Raw genomic sequence first — 10,191 nt, 5'->3', positions numbered from 1 at the left:
TGGCCCTGAAGTCACCTGGTGGGAGCCGTGGGGACGCAGAGCAGTGGACTACAGGGAAGGGGCGCTAGAGGGCCAGCAGAGCCCCGGCCTGCCCCGCAGCGAGGGCAGGGTGGAGCCCCGTGCTGGATTCTGCACCGAGGGACATGGCTTCCCTCCTGAGCAAGCATGGATGGCTGAGACCTGTCTTTGGCCAGGCCATGTCACCCCCACCTGGGGCTGTCTCAGGGCTGTGCCAAGCTGCTGCTCCTGGGGACCCTGGGCAACCCAGGGAGTGTGACCCTAAGTCACAGGAGGTGAAGCAGCAGGTGTATGTCGGGAGCTTCTCACGCCCCTGGCCAGGAGCCAGGACCTGCCGGCGTTGGGTTTGACACCAGGCGCTGCCGTGACGGAGCCTGCAGCGAGGGGATTTCAGAACAGCACAGACTCTGTGTCTTATGCTTCCTGAGGCTGCAGGTCTGACGGGGTCTCGCTGGGCTAACGTCAGACGTGGGTGGCCTGCTTCCCTCCAGGGCTCCAGGGCAGGGTCCCCCCTGCCTTCCCACACCCCGGGTCAGCGGCACTGTGGAGCTCCCTCTTCCCGAGGCTGGCTCTCTCCTGTCCCTCTTGCTGAAGGACCCTCCAGCACGCTGCTCACGGCAAGGTCCGGGAGCCCTCTCTCTTTAGAGAGCCTGGCGAGCAGCCTCAGTCCCGTCGCTGGCCACGATCCCGTTCGCCTTGACCCCTGACAGGGTCGCAGGTTCTGGGGTTTAGGATGTGGCCATCCAGAGGGACCACTGCCCACACAGTGTACTCATCGCTCCAATTCACAGATGAAGAATGGAGGCGTGGCGTGGTGGACAGCCTCCCTGCGTCTGGTCGAGGCTCCAGTGAGACCCCCGGGCAGCCCTGTGTGGCAGGGTGAGGGCCGCCTCCTCCCTCCCTCCCTCACACCCTCGCTCCTCGGCTCGGGCACATCCCGTTCCTGAGCCAGAGCAGATGCAGAAACCGCACACGAAGTGGGGTGGCCCCTCTGCCCCATCCCTCATCCCCAGCCCCCTTGGGGACAGATGGGCTCCCACCCTGCCCCCCGTGCCCCGCCGCGCTTTCCAGTTTCTGTTCAGTTAATCCGACCCGCTGCGTGTTGAGCTGAGGCCAGCTGCCGACGTAGAGGGGGTAAAAATAAGGAGCCGCGAGCTGGTTCTGGTTTTGATGCCTCTTATCTTCACCTGGAGATGGATGGGAGGCCTCCTCTCTCCTCTGGGGACGGTGTCTGTCCATCGGTCCACTGGGTGGTTTGGAGGGAGGGCCGCAGTGTCACACTCAGCAGCATTTGGGGTGAGGCTGAAGTCACCGATGGTCTTTAACTCGGTGGCCTGCCTTTGTGCCAGCCCGACATGGCAGGATCGGACACGGGCCAGGAGACCCCTCCTGGGAACTCTCCTGCTGCCATGTCTTCCCCTGAAGCTTCCAGCGGTGGCCAGAGCTGCTGCGGGCGGAGGAGGTGGGTCAGTGAGAGGTGGGCAGCCCTCCTCGGGTCCCCCCGGGGTTCCAAAGCCAGCCCTGGGCCAGAGTCCCCCGAGGCCCCTGACCTTCTCCCTGCCCCAGCCAGGACCTCCCAGGGCCCCGGGCCGCAGCCTCCTCGCTGCTGTCTGTAGCTGGGCGGCAGAGCGAGACCCGGCAGATTCTACAACTCCAGGCCCCACCGAGGGGGTAGGGACGAGCCAGTTTTGGGTTTTATCCTTGTTTTCCTGGGTGTTCTGAATTTACTAAGTAATTAACATATATGTATGTATTTTTGGTCCTGGGGATTGAATTCAGGGGTCTTCAGCCATGAGCCACACCCAGCCCTGTTCTGTATTTTATTTAGAGATGGTCTCACTGGGTTGCTCAGCACCTTGCTTTTGCTGATCTGGCTTTGAACTCGCCATCCTCCTGCCTCAGCCTCCAGAGCCACTGGGGTTACAGGCGTGCGGCACCGCACTCGGCTCGTAATTAATAACTTTTTAAAAAAGTGACAGAAACACACAACTCACATAGTCCTTGTAAGACTCGTCACGTGGACGCCGCTACAGGCTGCTGAGGGAGCCTTCGGTCTTTTTTGCACGGTGGGACGTGGCCCTTGGGGCTGGGCACAGAGGCTGCGGTCAGCCCAGGTGTCAGCCTGCCTGCTGGCGATGTCACACCCTGTGGACCCCCCAGAGGGGCTCGCAGAGCAGGGCTGCCTGGCTCGTCCTCCTGCTGGCTCTGGTTGGCCCCTCTGGCTTCCCGTGCTGCCGGCCACTGGGGGCCTCTCCTCACCAAGGCCAGGCTGGAGACCACCCCTCGCCCCACTGCTCCATGGCTTTGCAGGGGCCTGGGCGCCCCAGCTCTCCAGAAGTCCCCTGTCCCTTTGCACCATCCGCCTGCCCATCTCAAAGGAGCCCTGGCCCCCACGGTGCTCGCGTCTCCCCGTGGGCTCCCGGCACCTCCACTCGGCTGCTTCTGGGGGGGGGCCCTCCAGCTGGTCATGGTGGCCGGGGAGACCCAGGGGGTCGGGAAGGCTCTCGGGGAGCTGAGTTGGTGCTGAACCAAGCACAGAGCTGGGCAGCCCAGGCAGGAGGCTTCGGGCCCGGGTTCCGGCAGAGGCCGAGGCTGGAGAGCCCGTGGCTGAGAGGGCAGCAGGATGGACACGGCTCCCTGGGAACCCTGTGGGGCCCTGCTCCAACAAGGCGGAGGGCGGCTGGGGGCGTTGGCGGGCCGTGGCCACCTGGTTTGCCTTCTTGCTGTGGCGCAGGGCCGAGGAGTGAGTGGGGGCCTGGCGGACCCCGGCAGGGCAGGGTCAGGGCAGGGTCAGGGCAGGGTCAGGGCAGGGGCGGCACTGACTCTGGCTGGCCCTGGAACCCAGGTCCTTGTGTGGGGAACATGGGTCTGAGAGGAGCGTTACCGCCGTCAGGGTTGGGGGGAGCCCTGGAGACCCAAGTGGGCCTGGCAGGTGGACTCCAGGCAGAGGCCAGGGACAGTCATTGAGGGTACGTGTCCCTTCACAGTGTCAGGCTGTGCTTGGGCAGGAAGGCTGGCCAGGGTCAAGACCGGCTGTCCGTCTGGACAGGAGGAGGGAGCCCAGCCAGGGCGTGGCATTCGGGGCTGGCCGGCTCCCCCGGCTCCGGAGCGAGGCCACGGTGGAGGGAGGCTGGTGTCACGAGGAAGGGAAACCGATGTCCCCGCTGCCTCTCCCTCCCCCTGGCTATGGTTTGGACACGTGTCACCCTTAATTTTTTTTTAATTACAAAAATAATACAGCAGCAACCACATTATATAAAATCTGAAAACAGAAAAAAGAACTGATCGCCACCTGCTTCCCACGCGGGCACAGTGTCATTCGATTGCGGCTCCAGACTGGGTTTCGATCTGTGATTTTTTTAAAAACTTATTATATCATGCTCGTTGTTATAAAATTTTCTGACTGTCACTTGGAGTTTGGAGAGCCACAATTGTCAACTACACAGTCCCTGGGGGGTGGCCAGGTGGGCTGTAAATGTCTGGTTTGTGGGGACAACATTGCAATTGTCTGTGTGTGGATTTTGTTCCTGTTTGCTCCCTAGGACAATACCTGGAGTGGCATTACTGGGTGGTCAGTGTGACCTGGTCCACGGCCACTCTCCCAATTCTCCCTCAGCATGTGGTCCCTAAAGCTCCTATTGTCAGTAGACACATGAAGTCCCATCTACCTCAGGCCCTTTGCACCTGCCCCTCTACCTGGTCACTGGTGTGCCTTTTTCTCCCCTTCTCTAGGGATCTGCCCCCATGTCATTCCTCATTGAAGGTCACCTGCCTACCCTTCTCTGGTGTCATCGGGGTTTATCTTTCTGCCACCACCTGACACTGGTCAGTTGGTGGCCTCCCATGAGGACAAGGGACTGTGTATGTTGTTGCATCTCTAGCTCCTTCGCGTGCCTGGCATGCAGAAGGTGCTCAATAAGTACTTGACTACCCAGATACATGGAGGGTTGTGAACATTTTCAGGTCTTGATATGGACGGCAGGTTGTTCAAGGCTGGAGTGGCCATATCCCACGGGCACTGGGGGCCCAGTAGCATTCAGGCCGGCTCCTCCCTGGAGTGTGGTTCAGGCAGCTGTGCCACGGTCTGCTGTGGGCACCCTCCCATGGCAGGCGCCGGGGCGAGTGCTGGATGGGTCTTGGATGAAAGAGGACAGGACTCTGCTTTGGATCCGCCAAGGCCGTGGGCAGAGCCAGAGAGGGCCCACGTCTAGCTGCCTTCAGTGGTCTGAGAGCCGGGGAAACCGAGGCACAGAGAGCCCACACTTGTAGTCTCGCGTCTTCTCTCCCGGGAAGTCCCTTTCGGCTTGGCAGAGTGGGCTGCGTGGAGGTTCTGTGCCTGGAGTCCCACCAACGGGCAGGGCCGAGCAGCCCGGCCAGCTCAGGTGGCCCCAGTGCCCGAGGAGGCTCTCCTGACACAGAGCTGGCATGGTGCTGGGCAGATCCTGCCGGGCAGAGTGACAGCCGAGGGCAGAGGAAGGCGGAGCCTGGGCTCCGGGCTGGGCCCTGACCCAACTTGCTGTGTGACCCTGGGCGCGTCACTTGCGCCGAGGCCCAGCGTCCTCCTGGGTAGGTTTCCAGGTAGGGGACGGGTTTGTACAGAGCTCTCGTGGGGCAGTGTGGGGCGGGCTTTGCCTTGTGTGGCGCTCCGTCCTGCCTGGCCACCGAAGCCACTCGTGGGAGAAGGGGTGTGTGGCACTCAGCCCAGGTGGGCTCCCCGTCCCCGTCCACACGGGTCTTGCTGTGTCTCCTGGGAAGCGGCTGCCTGGGCTCCATTCTGAGGAGCATGCCGACTCGGACCCCGGCACTGGGACAAGCCACCACGCAGGCTCAGCTCTGCCTCTGTCCTGGCTCAGCCACTTGCAGCTGGTGGCCCGGCCTCCGGCCTGCACATCCTGAGGTGGGCGGGACACAGTGGCCCCCTCTGCCAGGGCTGTTGTTGATGAAGGTAGCGGCAAGGCCTTGACTTGGCGCCTCGGGAGTCCCGTGGAATAAGCAGCCGTGGCTACCAACGCAGCCAGCTGTGTCGCGCCGGAGGTGGCCTGAAGAGGCCGGTGGAGGCCGGGGCAGGGCCTCCCCTGAACGTCAGCCCTGGGCCGGGGGTCCTTGAGGCCCACTCGGTGCCTTCAGCCTGGCTCCAGGGCAGGGGTACTCGATTGCTCGGCTCCTGTGCCCGAAGCTGGGGTGGCCTGGCTGTGTCCTGGGCGACTGCAGAGACCTCAGCAGAGCACCTGCTGTCCAGGGTGACCTTGATGACCTGGCAGATGGATGTTGCCAGCAACTGGCCCCGGCTCTCGGCAGCGCCACGCCTCGGCCTCGTTGCCAGCTCTGTTGACCAGGGACGAGGGGCTGCTCCGACTGGTCCTGGAGGGGACCCTCACGTGGAGAGCGAGAGGCCTGCACAGTCGAGGGGGTGGGGTCCCCAGCGCGGCTCCTGGTCCCGAGGGCTCACGGTGTGGCCAGTGTTTCCAGCCTGGGGTCGGATTTAGTTTTTGTGACCACATCGTGCAGTTGACGGGGTCACCCTTCCCACTCACAGCTGGGGATCCGAGGCACCCAGAGGCAGGGGCTTGCCCACCACTGCTGTACGGAGGAGGGACCCACCAGGCACAGCTGGCTCTGTCGGCCATCAGCCAAGAGGACGGTGTTGGCCCAGCTTCTCCTGAGGCTCTGGGGCAGCTCCACACTCTGCTGCGCAGGGATTCACGGGAGCAGGGTCCAGGTCGCGGCCCTGACTCCTGCTCCCTGGGCCCAGACAGGGCCTGGGTCAGCATCTAGTGCCATGCCAGGTGGTCCCGGTGCACGTGGTCAGACACCTGTAGACGCCATCGGGAGGGAGGAAGTGAGCGCTCGGCCTCTTCCCCAAACGCCACCCACACCCATGACACCCAGGGTGGTTGGACACCTGTGTGGCAGCAGCTGCTTCCCCAGGCCAGGAGGAACCGGTAGGAGGAAACCCTGCTTTCACTGGTGCTAAATAAAGAACCCTCAGAACCGGAAGGACCCTGGATCTGAGGGACCCTGGGAACACGCCATGTTCTGGATCTTTGTTTTTTCAAATTTTGAAAATAGACCATTTAGGTTCACAGCAAGAGTGAATGGCAGGTACAGAGGACACCCACACGTCCCACTCAGGCAGAGTGTCCCCACTAGCAACATCTGCCCCCAGGGACCCATTGGTCACTGTCAAGGGACTTCTGTGGACCTAACTTTGTCACCCAGAGTCCAGTTTTGTGGTTTCTGTTTTTCTGCTGCTGTTGCCGGCTCTGTGTTCTGGTGGTGCTGAGGGCGCACCCAGGTCTCATGCTGGGCAAGTGCCCGCCACCCCCCCGAGCCACACCCAGCTGAGTGTTGGGCGTTGAGCTCAAGACAGACAAGTTGCTGAGGCTGGACTTAAACTTGCGATCCTCCAGCCTCAGCCTCCTGAGTTGCTGGGATCACAGGTGGGGGCCGTCGGGCGTGGCCAAAGCCCGTCGGACATCGGGGTTCCCTCTTCGTGCCGGGCACTCTGTGGGTGGGAAGAGTGTGTCGGGCTGTGGACCTGCATGTACACCGGCAGAAGTCTCGCTGCCCTGACTCCTCTCTGCTCTCTGTGCACCTTCTCTGCGGGGCTGGTTTTCAAACGGGAAAATCCACTTGTCTCTTGATGTATGAGCTGCAGGACGGACCTGTCCGCCTTCTGAGTGCGTCCATTTAAGTGGTGTTTTGGTAGAAACTTCACTACTGGTTTTCCAGAAAAAAAAGAAAAAACAGTTTGCCAATTTCTGTGGTGTAAATGCCGTCACCTGGCTGATGGCCGGCTGCCCACCAGGTGTGGCAGAGCTGAAGAGGGCACGGGTGACGCTCTCGGGCAGGCTCACGCTGACTCAGCACAGGATGGGCTTGTTGGCTTCAGCGACAGTGACTCAGGCCCTCTGAGGACCTAGGAGTGTGGCTTAGGAGGTGGACAGTGGGCTGCGGGTGACCTCAGGGAACTGTGCAAAGCGGGCATCAGAACCTGCCCCTGACCTGCAGGCCAGTGAGTCCCCGTCCACAGGCCGGGGGCCTTGCCTGTCACGTGCCATGGAGATTGTCATAACCGAGGTGACACCTGGGCTGCACGGCGCACAGATGGCGACAGCAGGCGGCTCCGTATCAGGGACTGCTCTGTGGACTGGCCCCTCTTCCTTCACTCATTCGCTCCTGACCTAAGAAACCTTGCCGGGCACCCGGGGCAGCAGGAGTGGGTACGGCATCCCCGCCAGCCCTGAGCAGGGCTTGGGTGTGCGTGTGGCTTGGAGGACCACGGAGGAGCCGTGTGTCAGAGAGGCCTGACCAGGCGCTGGGCCCCCGCAGACCCCGCAGGCCATCTGGTGGGGCGGTGTGGGCTCAGGGCAGGGCTGCTCCTGTGTCTCCTCACCGCACACCTGGCACAGGGGCCCCACAGCACAGGGCTGAGCTGGCCTCCTCTCATGGTGGACTTGCAGTGACACCAGAATAACATGGGCACCATGGCCCTGGGTGGCCCTCCCTTTCGTCACCAGCACCACACGATCCCAGGTGGATGGATCAAGAGGGAGTGTGGCCAGTTACAGAGGCGCCAGCTGGGCCAGGAGGGGCTGAGCCAGGGCAGCGCGGTGCAAGGTCAAGTCACTGGGGGGGCGCGTGGAGACCCTCCCAGAGCCTCGGTTTCCCCACGTGCACCAGGCAGGTGGAGTGGCTGCCCGCCACGCTGCTGCGAGCTGGACCAGCCCCTGGAGTTCCCCGCCGAGGCCTGGCCCAGGGGCTCTCGCCAGGATTGACAACACGGTTGGGCCATCGACACCACCCGCGGCAGAAAATCTCAGCAAGTTGAAGACCAAGGATCCTCAAGACGATCCAGAGTCTCCATTTTCCGATGAGGAGGCTGGTCGCAGAGGGGAAGTGGACGGTGCTGTCATGCGTCACTCGGGGGATGAGCCTCAACCTGAAACTCCTCCTGAGGCCACGAGCATCTGGTGGCTGTGGGGGCAGCACCTGGAGGTGATCCGGGCTCCTGCTTCAGGGTGGGGGTCCACTCTGCCTCTCAACTAGAAGAACAGCTTTGTTTTTGTTTGGACTGGGGATTGAACCAGGGTGCTCCACCACTGAGTGACACCCAGCCCTTTTTAGTTTTTGTTCTGAGACAGGATCTCCCTAAGTTGCTGAGGCTGGCCTTGAGCTTGTGATCCGTGATCCTCCTGCCTTAGCCTCCTGAGTAGTTGGGAGGCCAGGTGTGGCCACGGTGCCTGGATTCAGAGCACCAGTTCTTTAAGGCCAAGAAAGTGCTTTGCAATCTGTAAAGTGATGTGCATTATTATTATTTTTTTTTTGGTATCAGGGATTGAACCCAGGGGTGTTTAAGCACTGAGCCACATCCCCATAAATATTTTTAGTATTTTATTTAGAGATAGGGTCTCACTGAGTTGCTAAATGCCTCCAGAAATTGTTGAGGCTGGCTTTGAACTTACAATCCTCCTGCCTCAGCCTCCTGAGCTACTGGGATTACAGGCGTGCACCATCATGCCCGGCTAAGTGATGCGCATTCTTTTTTTTAAAAAAAGTTTATTTTTTAGTTGTATTTGAACACAATACCTTTATTTCACTTATTTATTTTTATGTGGTGCTGAGGATGGAACCCACGGTCTTGCACGTGCTCTACCACTGAGCCCCAGCCCAGCCCCAATGATGCGCATTCTTAACCCATTACTGCACCTTTCCTGATACCTGTTACTTGCTACAGAGTGTGCCATGTGCTTTGTGGACATTTAGTCCTACCAAAGCCCTGAGAGGGACCTTGTGTGATCACCTGTAGTTGACAGACAGGACAAAGGAGAGGTGAAGTCACTTGGTGAAGGTCACACAGCTGGGGACAAGAAGATATCTGAATCACAGGGTCCAAGTGACCCCGAGACCCCCCCTCTGGTCACCTGCTGAGCTCTCTGGGGGCACTGGCTTGTCATGAGGTGGGAAAAGGTCAGCAAGAGTGTGTGGCTAAGGGCCATGAACACTCACGGCAGCTGGGCCACATCTGTCCTTCTGGAAGTTCCGGCTCTGCCACCAGCGTCCTCTGGCAGTGGGATTCAGCCTGGGACAGAAAAGGAAGCTGACCAGTCTCCCTTCCAGATGGGAAACAGAAGTCAAGTGGTGTCCGCCTCTGCACGGAGCCCCAGGGGTCAGGACCGAAATACTCCTCTGGCCCTCGAACTGCATCCTGCCCCATGTCCCCTGGGCCCCACTCACACCCCTCGCTTCCCTGGACGGGGAGCCTGAGCCACCCTGCAGGAGGCCAGCAGGGCAAAGGTGAGAGCCACTTTGGAAACATCTGGCTCCTGAGGGTGTTCTCAGGAAACTCGTCCTCCCCCAGGTCCTCTGAGCCACGAGCAGCCGGGCCCCTCGGCCTTGATTCCTTCCCAGGGCCTCTGGGTTGGGGCAGATGGACCGAGGGCTCACCTGGAGCCTTGTCGCTGGGGTCTGCCTAGTGCCCCGGCCTCCTGGGCTGGCACAGAAGGGGTTGGTCGTGGTCTGAGAGGCACTTGAGCAAGAATCCCTGGGACCCATTGTCCACAGGACGTCGAGGGAAGGACTGGGGAGTCAGGTGACTCCTTGGCACCACCCTGACCCTGTCCAAGTCCCGAGTCGTCCAGGAATGGGGGATAAGCTCTCCATCGCTGCAGATGCCCCGGCCTGGCTGGTGGGACCTGGGGTTTTGCCACGTGTCCTCTGTGACATGTCTCTGTGGCTGCTCGCTGGATGGGGGTTCCTGGTGTGGGGACAAGCTGGAGTTGAAATCCACCTGCTTCTGTCCCCAGTCTGTGGTCATCCTGGGGAAGGGTCACTTAGCAGTGACTGCTAAGAATGAAGACTTTCTCCCTCCTGACCCCAACGCTGTTGTCATAGGGAAGAAATCGATGGTCATCTTTAATATCCAGCTCCTGTCCCCGTCCCCCCGCGATGCATCTGCCCCCGGGACTCCCTGGCTCTGAGAAGGAAGTTCTCTCCTCCAGCTCTCAGGGAGAGGTTCTCCCAGCCCAGAGGTCTTCTCCGCCTTCCCCATCCTCCCTCGCATCCTGAGGTCGTGCGTAGGGGGCACACCCAATGGCGTGTAATCTGTCCTCCAGCACCGCGTCCTGGAAGGCCCCGTTCTCGGCCTGAGACAGCGCGGCCCTGGGGCGTGTG

Source organism: Marmota marmota, unplaced genomic scaffold (assembly GCF_001458135.2).
Source record: "Marmota marmota marmota unplaced genomic scaffold, marMar, whole genome shotgun sequence".
Lineage (NCBI taxonomy): Eukaryota > Metazoa > Chordata > Mammalia > Rodentia > Sciuridae > Marmota > Marmota marmota.
The sequence above is the reverse complement of the archived record's forward strand: the minus strand, read 5'-3'. Positions refer to the sequence as shown.